Source organism: Zonotrichia leucophrys, chromosome 1 (assembly GCF_028769735.1).
Source record: "Zonotrichia leucophrys gambelii isolate GWCS_2022_RI chromosome 1, RI_Zleu_2.0, whole genome shotgun sequence".
In the NCBI taxonomy this organism is placed as follows: Eukaryota; Metazoa; Chordata; class Aves; order Passeriformes; family Passerellidae; genus Zonotrichia; species Zonotrichia leucophrys.
The window spans coordinates 40,283,459-40,298,458 of record NC_088169.1 but is presented as its reverse complement, the minus strand read 5'-3'; the positions used below and the strand labels follow the sequence as shown (position 1 = coordinate 40,298,458).

Genomic DNA, 15,000 nt, shown 5'->3' with positions numbered 1-15,000 from the left:
TTTAACTGCCTGACAGTTCCTGGCCCAGTGCTTTTACTGCCTGGTGCTAGGATTTCTCGCTCTGGAAAATGGGGTTTAGCCTCAAATTCGAAGCAGTTGGGTGAAATGGTTTTGATTTGACCTCTGCTGTGGTGAGGACTAATTACTGCATCAATGCTGCCATCTGCGGATCTTCAGCAAGCATAGCAGCTCATCTTTGGAACGGCAGAAATGGCTGATGGATTCATTCCTTTATACACCTGCACTACTTAGCCTGTTTTTCAGAAGAACTGATTATAAAGAATGAAAGCCACTTTTTCTCTCCTATGAAAGGGACATACCATGTGGCATGGAAGCTGTGATTGTTCCCATAGTTGTGGAACTTCAAATTCTGTTATTGCTCAAATAGTTACATTTCATACAGGTCTCCCCTTTGCATTTCTGTTTAATTAATTCTGTGCATTAAGGTGCAATTCTGAGAATGAGTTGTAAGCAAAGACTTTCTTACTGTGCATAGTCTGAGTTGACCCCGAAAAAGTGAAGAATTAGAAGACACCTAGTGGAGGAAGAGAAGAAAGACTGGAAACATTTACCATTCTTCTTTTGGCTTTGTTATACAGCACGAGGATATAAACTAATAATAGAAATTAAGCAACTCTGTGTTTTTAAGCTATCCTCTTTCTGATTTTGTTGTTGTATTTGTTTGATATGTCTTTATTAAAATAAGACACAATAGCAACGACTCTCTTTGCACAGCATTCCATTTTTCAGAAGGAGATTTGTGAAAGTTTTATGATTAAATTATTTCATGAGAATAAACAATGCCTTCTTTCCTATGTGGGAATAGGGGCCTCCTTTTTAGCTTAGCAGTTGACCCTTGAAGGTTGTTTTCAGTCCACGTGGGCATGATCAAGCTTGCTTTCTGTCTTTACTGGCAGCTTGGGGTTTTTTTCCCCTCTCTTCCCTTCCTCTTTCCGGAGTTAGAAACACCTTGTTTGTTCGTCATGTTCAGCCGTAGTAAAGAAAGACAGGGATGTGGAAGTCCCTCTGGAATTTAAAAGGAAATCCTGCAGCTAATTGTAGATGTCTGTGCCAAACAATTCTGTACAAGTTATCATTTCAGCTATTGTTTGCAAACTGGCTCACTGCAGTGCCCTCTGTCATTTGATCTGAAGGGAAACCAGCTTAAAGGAGTCATTGCATCCTAGAAACATCAGTTGTCTCCTGTCTAGTTCTGCTACGAGCATACATTGCTACATTTTGTTTTAAGGATCTGATATCCTTTCATGTAAATGATATTGTCCTCCATCACAGAATAAACTGCTTCCATTCCAGTGATGTTCTTTGAATCTCTTCCCTCTCCCTGTATTTGTAGGGCAGTTAATTATTTGATTGCAGTGGAGGAAGAAGGAAGACAAATGAATTACTAATTCTTCACAGCAGTTGAAGACATTCCTAGTGTGAGGAGATACTCTGCCTGTTGTAGCCTTTTGCAAGATAGTGTGGTGCTAGGATTGGTCTCCTAGGACAGATGAGGAGGGTAATGAAGTAACTTCACAAAGAAGGTCTTGCAGTGACTAATGCTTTAAAGAAACCCCTCTTGATTTACCAAAGTAATGAACAGAAATTGATTCAGTAAGTTCAGTGGTATCTAAGAAGGTACAGTTGTTATGGCTGAGACTTTAAAAAACAAATGTGCACGAAACAGAAGATATTGTGCACAGTTAATAAAAAAAGTATTGCAGTTGTTTCTCTAAAGAACTTAGAAATAAAAATGTCTCTTTTTCAGAGTTAAATGACCTTGAAGACTTCCAGTATAAGTAACAACATCTTTTAAAATTTCCTCTTTGCTTTTATTTTATGCTTACTGAATACTCTCCTTTTGTTTAGTCATCACTTTGCTTCAAATACCTTGGTCTGTCGTTGAGAAAAAGGGTTATATGGTGGTCTTAATGGGGAAGTTTGTTTTGCAAAGAAATCACTTCTCTGCTACAGCTTTTCTATTTTGTTACTGTTTTATCATGAACAAGCTAAAGAGTTTCCTGCCAGCAACTTGTGCCTTACAGTACTTACTCATTGGAAAAGTCGAACTACAGCCATGAATCACAAGGAGGTGTGAATGGTCTCTCGACCAAAAAGCCCTAAAATGGTGGGAAGCATTTTAAGGTTCAAGTATTGTGAAGTAAGTCAAACTGTGTGACTAAGATAAACATTAAAACCTCCCTTTACTAGTCTTCAGCCTTTGAAGATATGTTATGATGTCTGTTACAATATCCTCATCATAATGTGGTTAGAAGGAATTTGATTTTTTTACCAAGAGTACAAAAGTAGTTAAATAAATGGCTCAGCTAAAAAATAGCACAACGTTTACTAATAATATTTACTGTAGAAGAGGACTGAGGAGTAGCCAATAACTTAATTGTTCTACAGAATTATGCTTAAAATATTGAACACAGAATATATGAGTCACATTCTGTATTTAGCTTCAACTTATTGTCTCTACCATGAAAATAGGTCATAGTAAATGAGGCAAAAATAGCTTGTGTGCTTTGCCACATAGGTCAACATTAATTGCTGCACTTTGGCTCCACTCTGCCCAAGCATTATGCTAAATACAGATCCTGATAAGATCATTTAATGCTTGTATCAGATGGGAGCTGGGAGTGAAGACCCTCTTCATCCCATCACATACTCAGGTGTGGTCTGGGTGATCTGAGCCGTTTGTGGGATCAGTAGGGTAGAGAGAAGCAGGGTTTCTGTGCTGAACTGTTGGAGCTCATCGTGCAGTGAAGGATCAGGTATCAGGAGATGGTAGGAAAGGCTACAGCACTCATTCATGTGTGGTGCCCACCTCTCCCTCCCCAGCACAGGCAGTTGTCATGTAGCCAGACTTGTCCATGCAAAGGATTCTGTGAGACTGATGCTACCCAGGGGGTTCTCTGCACTTCCTTTACTCCAGGAAATATTAAACAGGTGAAGTTATGGGAACTGTAAGTTCAGGTAGCATCTGCATGTTTTGAAAATGTTTCTCAGGTGAAGTGAGAACAGCTGTGAATCTAATAATGATGAAAAGTAAGTCAATGAAATCTTAACCCTGAAAATTCAGGTATGTAACATGCCAGGGTCTTGGATCACTACTTATCAAATATGTTTTCTCTAAGGCAAGAAGTTTGCAGAATAAAAGTATATGCATTAGAGTTTAAAGCTATCTCCATTACAAGTTGGATCATTCCCAGTATAAGGTTCTACTTTTGAGGTTATATGTGTCTGAAGGGCCTTTGAAGTAGGTGCTTATCTTAAATGAGGTTACCTGCTCTTCTTGATTCAGTAGAGTGCCTCCCAAGTGGCATTTTACCACAATAAGTGTCAAGATCCTTAAGATCTGCTAGACAGCTCTCTTTAGATTCAGAAAGATTATAAAAGGCTTGGCTGTCCCTCATAGAAGCATGAGTTTGCTTCCAGGCTGTCCGTGTCCAGACTTGGTGGGCAGGCACTTCCCTCAGGCTGTGGTGTGCAGCCTCACATCCTTCTGGATGTGTCCTTTTGAGCCCCTTGGCACTGTGTCCAGAGGTGATGCTTTGCTCCTTGCTTGCCTTGCACACAGGCACAGTTTGAGAGAGTGAGTATACAGTGGCAGTAAAGCCAGTGCCCATGGGATTATAGCCTATTGTCATTGTTACCAGGTGTGCAGTCACAGATTTCTGTGGCCTAAATCAGGAACCTCCTGTGACATCTTTTGAGAAACAGAGACCCTGTGTCTTTAGTTTGCCTATCTGTATATCAGCTAGGCAGCAACTTCGGGCTGGGTGGTCCCTTTGTCCATCCAGGTACAGCTTAAAGCTGACACTGCCATGGTGCATTACACAGGCATGAAGGGTGACACATCACTCTCCAGCTTTGGTTAGGGATACTGATCATTTGGTGGAACTGAGAGGGACTTTGAGTGCTTCAGTTGGGTGTGTCACGAGCAGGAAATCTGAGACGGTTTCTCAGAGCTGTTTTAAAAATGTTTTCCTCTGTTCTGGAACCAGTCAGATATGTGGACACCTGTTGTATTGCACTAAATAGTTATTTAGTTGGTTTGCACTGGGTTCTGTACTATTGCACAGAATAGTATGGTTGTGTCCTCATGGGATTCCCCTTTTATATCCCATGGTCTTTCCCAGAAACTCTGGTGGTGATGGTTTGTCCCAGGTTTACTCCTCCCCTCACCCCCTCCTCACTTGTATCCCATTGGCTGTGGTCCTCTTCCACTGTCCCCCATTCCCCCAGGTTTAAAAGTCTCCCACCGTGAGGCATCTCTCTCTTTTCTTCACCTGGGGAGTCACCTGGATGATCTGGTGTCTCCTATCAAGGAAGTAAAATTAGGACTTTGTCCTCACGTGGAGAAGAGCGCTTCTCATCTTTTCCTTTTATCCTGTGTAAGATCGTGTGGGCGGGGGTCCATAGCTGGCCAGATTGGACCCAAACAGCCCACCAGGCACGGATTCTTACAGACACCTTTTCCAGTTTTCTGACAATACACAGAGATTGGCCAGGATGTAGATGAATTAGCTGTGATGACAGTGTTCCATCTGAGTGGGAGCTTTTGTTCAGGACTATCTCAGCTAGCAATGCAGTTACACTACATCTACTTCTTTGCTTTTTGTAAATTTCTTCTGGCCTGCAGATAGCTTTTGGGCTTTCTAAAGCATGTCCACTAAAATTCTTCATTGAGAAACAGTTAAGAAGAAGCACTTACTCCTTTGTAGTTCATAAGTGAGCTGACTTCCCATCAGTATGAGACAAAATACGTTTCTCAATTTTAAAACTTTAGTTTAGTTTTTTTAGCTTTTTATTTCTGTGTCTTGTACTCTTAATAAAATCAGTTCCATAAAGGGATACTCAGCATTAATCTCTGTGCTTTTCTGTGAAGAGCTTTTCTATTTCTTGTCACCAGGGGTTTTAGCAAAGGCTTGATGAGAGGTGGTTTTGTTTGTCTTGCCTTCACTTAATGATCCTTCTTCTTAGTGAGATATTTGTTTGATGCAATCTTTCCTCACATCACAGCTCTTTGAGACTGTGGTCACCAGCTTTTTTCACCTTTTGATAGTGTTTTGGTGGTTGTGTGCTCTGCCACAAGTTTGAAAGAAGATTGAAACCTGTGTGGCGGAAAAAGTAGAACATCCTGTGCTTCTCCTCTTTTCATTTTTAAGATTTCCTCAGAATTCATCCCACATTCCTGTATCACTTGTCAGAAAATCAACCTGCTGGTGTTTCATTTAGACTCCGCTTTTTTTTAGAACTGGAGCACTTCTTTACCTCCTGGACATCAAGTACTTTATTCTTTTTATATTTCTAAAGTTTGTTCAGGAGTTTTTCTTGCTTCTTCGGTACAATAAATGTCTGTACAGGCTGACACAATAAACAGCAGCCTGTGTGGTGACAGGGGAGCTCGGGGCAAACACAAGGCTGGGGCTGCACAGTAGGTTCACTACATTCCTTCTTCAAGTAACTTTTTTTGGGCTGTGGTTAAAAGAAGTGAATGTTTGCAGTAATCCCAGTGAGTGTTCCTGCAAAGATTCATTCAAAGGAAAAAAAGGACTTCTTGCTTATAACTGGAGACAGGGACGTACTATCTGTCTGCATATCTCTGTCTTCAGATCTACTTCTGAACTCCTTCTGTGTGTCAGAAGTTTGAGGTAAGCAAATGGAATCCTTAGGGTATGTTTCACTCCTTTCACACTGTGTTTAACCAACAAGGGGAGTAGACAGTCAGGAGTCCACCTTTCTGGCATTAAGCTGAAATGTCTTTGTCCTTAAGTGCTTAAGTAATGCACTTCTAGATTGTCACTGATTATTCCCATCCAAAAAAAAAAAAAAATCTTGTGCCAAAAATGTATAGCAGGGACTCATTTAAAGTAATTTCTGCTTAATATAGGACTGATTGTGAAAAGAGCTGAAAAAGTAAGGGGACAGGATCAGAAAATGAGACCAAACATACTTAAGAGTCTTGAGGGAAATAGGAAGATCTTAACATATGGGGCAGAAGAGATAGAGCAATGGTAGACAAAAAATATCCATATCGAATACAAAGTGACACTTGGTCAGTGTAAGGGAGTCTGAGGCACCTGGACTGAGGGCTCTGACTTGCATTCAACTGATGGAAAGAATGGAACTCATTCAACCCATAACCATGGTTCCCAGCCATGTTCTCCAATCCTCTGCCTGTGCCTTGCACAGGAGGCAGCAAGAACGAGCACTCATGGCTTGGTTTCACCTGCTGAAGGTGCAGTTTTGTAGCAGGGCCGAGCTGGTTGAAGTGTGGGCTGCTGCTTACAGAGCTGCCAGTTGGCTCTCACGTGGACTTTCCTATCTACATCTTGCAGCACAAGTCATCTGACTTCTTACAGGCAGTGGTTATCAGGAGATAATGTTTGAATGTAAAACATATATATATGTATGTTTTGTCATTTGGGATCATTTCCCACCAGCTTAAATTTTTAAACCTGCTCACTTCTGGGGTGGATTCATACCAACACCAGAGCAAGGAAAGTGATGGAAACGTGTAGCTGGGAGATAGAACAGGACTTTCTTTTTCCATTGCTCTGTACCACAAGATTTACAGTTGATTACATCAGCCCAGCCTCAGGTGCCTGATGTTAAGGCACGAATTGCTGCTGACAGAGGATGAGGGTAGATGAGGCAGAAGATCATAACCTCTGACCTGGGGTTCTCTGTGGTGTATCACAAACTCTGATTTTAGTAATTGTAAGAGGAGTCATTATCACCCAGATGCTCTGCCCTGTACAAAGTTATGCCATTCAAGATATCACATGTAAGAACAAATGCATAATCAGGTGTTTTTTAAGTGGTGTCAAGATTTGCTGAGGATTTTGAGGATGATCTTGAAATGTGGCAATGCTCCATTTTCACATTAATTAGGATACTTACCTCTGCCTTGCAGCTGGGACGTGAAGTCAATCTGATATTGCACCTCTCTGATAGGCACACTCATGTTCAGTAACAGTATTTAGAGAATGAAAGCAGTGGGAGGTAATTTGGCAAAAAGTAAAAAAAAAAATTACCAATGATTGAATATGTCTGGAAACAAGATAGAGCATCTTCGAAAGGCTTTCCTGAAATGAGCTGTGCTTTTAAAATTCAGCGTATTGAGTGGCATTTGTAATTGCAGGCACTCATCACTTTCACACTTGCTGTTTAGTTGCTTTTGTTAGGTGGAAAGTACCAAGCATGGTTAGAGATCTGAGAACTACTTATTCCAATTGGAAACTGGTCTGCCCTGCAGCAGGATTAATCTCTGTGGTCAGCACTCTGTAAGCAGCTTATGGAGGTAAACATTACATGTGTCTCTGCCAACCTGGCTAAATAATGCCAGCTTTAAGTCTAAACTCTTTTTGAAGATAAATGAGCTGTAATTGGATTTCTGCACTGGATAATTTTAAACAAGGGCTATTAGAAGCGGTAGTTGTTATGAAGAAACTCCACAGTAGGCAAATTATGATGAGATACTGCATGTCTGAGTGATTTAGTATTTCTCTGTTAAAACTAGGGCAGCAGATTAGAAAGAAATGTGCTTTGGTGAGGCAGTTTCAATTTTTTCTTGTTATGTGTGAACAAACAGAAATGGTAAGGAAGTTTGGGTTGAGTTGGCTGCTACTGAGAGTTGCACAATGTCCCAACAGTGTGAACTTACTAAAAAAAAAATTAAAAGAAGGGAAAAGATAAATTGCTATCTTTTGTATTTCAACAAAACTTGAAAAAAATAAAAGCAGACTTTTTTTCTGTAATAATATGCTTAAAAGAAAAACCTGACATTTTAGTCAGAAATTGTTTCTCCATACAAACAGTTTTTGTAAGAGGGAGGTAAATATTATGAGTGGAAAGCATTAATTTGAAGAGACTTTTAACCACTGTGCTGGCAATCTTATTGAATTATATGAATCTTATGCTTATTGAAAATTATTAAAAGCGTAAAACTTAAGCCCAACAACTGTGATGTTGCCCACAGTATTTGATTTGCTTGGTGTTGTTACCAAAGACCAGCAAATGGGGTTTTTTGGGAAGCACGGATAAGAGTTCTCAACTGGTAAAATCTAAATTTTTTTATTTAGGGAGCTTTTTGTTTCACTAGTTTGTTTTGAACAAATAAAACACAAGTTTATTCAGCTTATGATGTGTTTGTGAATTTTTTACACCAACATCTGAGCTCTTACATATGAAGGAGAGGAATCACTAAAAAATTTAGCCATTTTTTTCCCAAGTTCATGTAGCCTTAATTGGTGGTTTCATTTTTGTGTGTTTTTTACCATCCCTAGACCATAAATGTGGGGTTTTTTTCAAGTTCATATTATAATTCCATGTTTTCTTACAACCACTGCTTGATTACAGTTTTTCTCAGAGAGAGCACTGCTTGAGGGTCTCACAGATTTTAAGATCACTCACTGTTTGGTTTTCCATGACTAGTAATTTGCTTATGTTTTTATTCCTTTTTATTCACTCAAAGCCTTATCATCAGTTTGTTTTTTTCGTTTTGCTCATAACAAAAATTAACTTATTAAATTTTTTTAACTTAGTGGCTTTGGTCTTTTTGATTTGATAGAATACTTCTTGGAGAAAATAATTACAACTCATCTGTTATCCTCCTGGTATCTGCAGTTGGAAAGGTGATAAATAAAAGACCAAGGAGGTCTTTTGCATAAGGAGAGGACTAAATCCCTGTAAGAAAGGCACAAACACTTGCAAGGCAGATAAGTGTTCATTAATAGCCTAGAAAAGCCAATAGCAAGTTATGAAATCCTTTATCTTTTCCAGTGCTGGGAACAATGAGATGTTACAGCACTGGCTGGAGCTCAGGTCAGGGGCAGCACACGGTGCAGATCCCATCTGTGGTGAGGTTCACCAGCTCTGACATCACCTGTATTCCTTCAGGGTCTTCTCACAGTACAGGTTGATCAGTCACTGGCAGAACCCAGCAGGGAGTAAGGACATGGCTTTCAAGATCCCTTTGAGCAATATAATCACTCTTATATCATTAATAAAGCTGCAGTCACAAAACTGTTTCAGATAATAATTCATATGAACAAGACATTACATTATACACATATACTTAAATGTGCATTGACTACACACTGGGTAATTATATATTGACTGTGCATATAGTGATTAATTATAATATTGATTACATGTGCCTTGAGTAAGTAGTGATCATGTAGTATGTGTGATCCAGAGGCCTGTATCTCAACTGGTAGTTATGTGGGTCACTGCCTCTTCACAAAATAGCTGTCCACTGCTGTCTGCTACAGTGGGTAAATCATTATTGATAAGGTTATTTCTGCAACTGCCAACATTTTGGTTCAAAACACAGCTGATTTTATGTTTTCTCATCAATTGAAGAAGTATTACTGTTCTAAGCAAAGGTCACTTAACTAAAATAAAATTTTCTGTATAGTTCTGAGGTGCTCTGCAGTTGTTGATGTGTCTTGCCTGTACACCCTGACATTTTTCCCAGGCCGGTGCTGTCAGCATTCTGTGTATGGAGGAATCCTGCTGTGAGCAGTTGTGTTGTATCATCAGATGAAATGGAGTATAAGTCATGGTTTTTCGTTGCCTGGACCTTTTTTGACATGTTCACAAAGTTGAGTAACACTGTCAAAAGAGAGTAGCAAAACCTTTTTCTGCTTGTGGGTCTGTGGCCAGTGAGGCACACTTGTTTCCTGTTTTTGTTTGGGACTAGAAAGTGGCACTTCTTGAAAGAGCATTTGAATCAGATTTCTGAGAATTTTTTCCCTTTTTTTTCATGTTGTGAAGACCTTGTCTGGACCATATGAAAATGAGACTTCATCTGTAGTTAAAATACGTTATGGTACTAACTCTTTATTGATGTCTGTTCCAAAAATTATTTTTGTGGGTATTTAAAAATTACAAATCCAATCAGTAATCACTTAATTTCAACAGGAATTTACAAGCTGCAGCACAAGAAGCACTGCAAAGGGATTGTGATGGCACTTGTGCTTGACTGCTTGAATAGAGATGCTGAGCTGCACAGTTAAGTGGTCCCACACTACCAGCAGCCACACTATTAGGAAGGCAGGGCTGTAGCCAGAGGAATTAGTTTTTCCAAGTTCAGCTTCCTCATGCAGTGGAGGACATGTAGAGAGACCTTTTGTGGAGGCAGTAAAACCAATTCAGACAGGAGGCATTTCCCTGACCCTGGGCTCTCCATCTGCAGCAGCCCTCAGCTGGTTGCTCTCAGCCATGAGCTTGGCCTCTGGGTTTGCCAGCTGTGGGCAGCTCTCCCTGTGCTCTTGGATATAGGGATGCCAAGGGCCTGGGATGTAAGTTGAGAATAATCAGTCTTCAGCATCTCTATATTTAAAGTAGGCTGCCTTGGAGTTAAACTAACCACAACTTCCCTTGAAAGTTACATGACACAGGAAGGATGAAACTGCTAAGCTTAGCTGATTAGAGGGAGGAACACAGCTCTCCTTTTGCATTTTATAAGACAATGCATACTTTTCTGGAGGGGATAGGATAACCACAACTTTGCTGCCTTCCAACAGGTGCAAAACTTTCTTTTTTTAGTTTAGCCCTTTGCACAACATCTGTCACAACTGAGGAAAACAAAAGAGGAAGAGGAGAAATTCATACTTTTACAGTGAGGAAAAATGAATGCAGTTTTGTGAAAATAAATCTGTGCCATGTCTTGACCTTTCTTTTATTTTAGGAGGATGCTAATGACAGCATTTTGATAAGGGCATAAGTAGAGGACAAGACCAGAAGATTTTAAAGTTATGTAATTTGCTAGTTTTACTGCAAGGCGGTTGAGTTTCATGTTGCTTTCCTGTATAACTTGGACTAATTTGCTGGTCATAACAGAGGCAAGTTGAAAGGAGCCACTGGGGATTATGTTGCTCAGCCCTGGAAGTACAAATTTCAGCATGGCTGTGTCAAATCAGGTTTGGAGTATCTCTAAGGACAGATATTTCAAAGGCTTTCTGTTTAACCTTTCCTAATGTCTGACTAACCTCATGATGAAAAAAATGTTTCTTAATGTTTAATTGGTCCTTGATGCAATTTTTGCCTGTTAGTGGGTGTTGCCAATTTTCTGTATCCCTGCCTGTGGTGGTGTTTGCAGGGGTCCCATGAAGAGGGAAGAGACGGGAATGTTGACTCCATGTTTCAGAAGGCTAATTTATTATTTTATGATATATATATTATTAAAACTATACTAAAGAATAGAAAAAAGGATTTCATCAGAAGGCTTACAAGTAAAGGAAGAAGAATGGAATGATAACAAAAGCTCCTGACTCTCAGAGAGTCCCAGCCAGCTGGGCTGTAATTGGCCATTAATTAGAAACAACCAACATGGACCAATCAAAGATCCACCTGTTGCATTCCACAGCAGCAGATAATCATTGTTTACATTTTGTTTCTGAGGACTCTCAGCTTCTCAGGAGAAAAAATCCTAAGGAAATGATTTTCATAAAACATGTCTGTGGCGCCTCCCCATTAGGCAATTGCAGATAGCAGTAACATCTCTCAGTGTGAACCATCTCAGTTCCCTCTGCCTCTTCTCCAGTAACATGTGCTGCAAGCTCCTTCCACAATTTTGGTGCCAGTCTGCTGGGCTTGTTCCAATATGCCAAATATCTTTCATCTACTGGGAAACCCAAGACTTAGTACAGAATTCCAGGCATGATCTCACAAGTACCAAATGGAAGGGAAAGAATTCGTTTTAAACACAGCCATGTTTGTTTATGAGGTCACACTATTAGCTCTTCTTTAACCTGTCTACCAGGAGCCCAGAATTTTTTGCCAGTTTGCTTTCTAGCCAGGTCATGCCCAGCCTCCACTGTTGTGTGGAGTTATTCTAGCTTGGTTCTGCATTTGGCCGGCTCATGTGAGTGCATTTTTCCAATCCATTGAAGTCCAGTTCTTCCTTATTTAGTGCCCTGGAGCAAGGTTATCCAAATTTGTCAGTCATGTGGCAAGATCCTAGTTTAGAGAACCTTTATGCAAATATGGTAAGAAAAGTAGATCAGTATACTGTTGATTTCATGTGTATAGAGATACCCTGTTCTCTTCTGCCACACAGCACAAACACAACTGGATTCCCATTCTTTATTTATACTTGCCTTCTTTCCTTCTTTTAGAGCTTGAATGAAGTGGTGAACAGCTTTTATCTGACTGTTTACAGGAGAAGAGACAAGATAACTTGAAGGAAGGGGATTTGGTGGAGGTTTGTAAAGTCACAAGTACTGTGGACAGGGTAAATAGGGAGTCACTGTGTTCATTCGTTTCTGGTACAAGAAGCAAGGGACTTCAGATGAAACTAGCAGGTGTCACAAGTGAACAAAAATGGCTCCAGACACCATGGGTAGTTATTCTGTGCAGCTTCTTGCTGCAGAACGCTGCAGTTGCAGATATTTTATTTGAGTTCAAAAAGGGACCAGACAGGCTGATGGAAGAAAACATTGATTGAGGGCTGTCATGTGCAAATATGAGACATCTGCCTCAGGAAGTCCAAAGTTAGACATTGCAGGAAGCCAAGGGAGTATTCTAAGGGGAAAAAAAATTGAGGAAATATATCTTAGCATTTACTACACAAACAGTAATTCCCATTTTTCTTCAGAGAAGGGTTGCAGCTTGGCAGAGTTTTTTGTATTTATTTTGTACCACAGTCTTAGTCTGCAGGCTGCAGATTAGCCAAGAGTGTATTAGGAAATATTGCACTCAGATGAATTTGTTGTTTTTCGAGTAATTCGTGTGTCTGTTGACACACTGGCTCTGTATTGAGCCAGCACAGTGGGAGACTGCTGAATACAAACCTTAGTTTATCTCCAGTTGTTCCCCTGCTCTGTACCACAGACGTGGTGACAGAAAGAACAGAGTATGTCACTGCTTTTCAGTTCCTCCAGAAGTGGTCATATTAGGCAAAGCTTTTCTTCTCTTTCTCTTCAGCTGCATGCTATTTATTTTTCCTATGTTGCAGGCTATCTCATTGGTTTATTGGAGTCTTTTCATTCCTTACTTATGTAAAAGCTTTTAAATTTCAGAACAAAATTTCCTTAAATGGAATATCTATTTAAAAAAGCTCAAAACCTTCCTTTTTTTTTTTTTTTACACTAATGAGTTTGCTGATTTAAGAGGAGTCACCACTTTCAAGAATTGTGTTATTTGTGGTGGCACGTTTACAACTTCAGACAGTTGCTGTCACTGTCTTTTGCTAGATGACCATGCTGCTTACAGTTTCCTCGTCTATATAGCTTTCAGAACCACAGACCACACAGGCACACAGCAATCCTCTGGGACATACCTGTCCTCTTCTGCTGGGACTGTAAGCCACAGAAGACTGCCTTCTTTATCTCCACAGTTTCAGTTAGTCTTCAATACCTTAGAGTCCAAGGCAGCTGAGGGTACTTGCACTATTACTGTTTAGTTTTGTGTTCTCAGTGTTCTCAGAAAGAAAAGATGAAGGTACTAGATGCTCTTCTGCTGGAAGCGTGCGTGTTTTGGGATTTTTCACATGGTGCACCTTTACTTGATCATGTGTTTGACAGTAGATGTCTATCCAGCTTTCTTTTCTGGACTTAGAGACAGCTAAAAGGTACCAGTTGGCCACCATCATCACTTTTGTTTCCTATATGCTCTGTCTCATTCCCTACCAGGTAGGTTTTGAGAGAGTTGTCAGCAGTGGACATGCAGTATTAGTACTAGAACTGGGACTCCACAGAGTTGGAGTCCTCTTAGCAACTGACACTCCAAAGTTTAGAGATAAAAGAGATTTTGTTGTTTTTTTTCAAGAACATGTGTTTCAGGATCCTGACTAGACTTCACCCTCCAAATAGAGACCCAGTTTTTCTGAAATACTCCTGTCAGATCCTCACAAGGAGCATGCCATTTAAACCTATTGCTACTTGTCAGTTACTTTATTTGTATGTGAAAAGCATGAAAGAGCCCCAGGTCTATGTGACCATTTACCAGCCTTTCACACAGAAAGGACCAATGCTTACAATGTGTGAAAAGCTTCCCCTAAAGAAACAGCTTCTTTTTTCTTGCAAAGCTCACACTACTTCAAGCCACAAGTTAGATAAGGGCATCATGGAGGAAACCAGTTGAGAACATCTGTAACTTTTTACTCTCACTGTTCTCCTTTGCTCCCATGCAGCAAATTGTTACCATCTCTCTGAGGATGGCTGCCAGCCCCATGCCACAGCTGGTACAAGGAGCAGGACAGATGCTTTCTAAATGGTTTGCCTCAGTGCAGTGTCCCAAGCCAAGTGAGCTCACTGCTGCTTTTGGCAGATGACAGAAAAGTCTCCTCATTGACACAAGTGTGCTTGAGCTGTGAGTGCATCCTGACGAGGAGTGAGGACGAACAGTGGCATCAGCTGCCAGAGATGTCAATTGTCATTGTCCATCTGTATGTCAGTGCTCGCAGGACTTTTGTCAGGAAACTGAGCTTATCTTAGCTTTTAAAAGTTTTTATTTTATTGGTTTCTTCTTCATTTGAGAAACATTTAAATAATGAGAAAAAAAGTAGCTTTTCTCAGACTTATATCTAACTGGACTCATGCTGGAGCAGTATTTTGATGTAGTGTTAGCTGTTTGGGAATGCTGGTGTTATTTAGAAACAAAATCCAATATTGAAAATAACAAAATTGCTAATATGAGAAAATGGGGTAGAGAAAGATGTTCAGTAGACATCTAGACACTACCTAGAAAAGTGTAGTTACCTGCTGTATGTGGTGTTTTAATACATACTGAAGTTACATTTTACAGACAAATATAAAAAAGGCTTCTTGTCATTAAGATTTTATAATCATAGTTAGATGAAATGCATGCTAAAAATTCAAAAAGCCCAGACATTGGTAGAATAAAGTAAGCTTGTACTAGTGAGATGTTAACAATACATATATTTTATTTCTACCACTTATAGGTATTCATGAGTGGTCTATGATTTTATCTGGTTACCATTTGCTTAATTCAGTAGGAACACATTCTTAAATAATGTTTTAA

At 39.9% G+C, this 15,000-nt stretch overlaps 1 protein-coding gene across 1 annotated transcript in view; it reads left to right on the top strand.

The window, feature by feature from the left end:
- Window positions 1–15,000, top strand: part of UBAC2 (UBA domain containing 2) — an 87,524-nt gene that overhangs the window by 24,197 nt on the left and 48,327 nt on the right. The gene's annotated exons all lie outside the window — the stretch shown is intronic.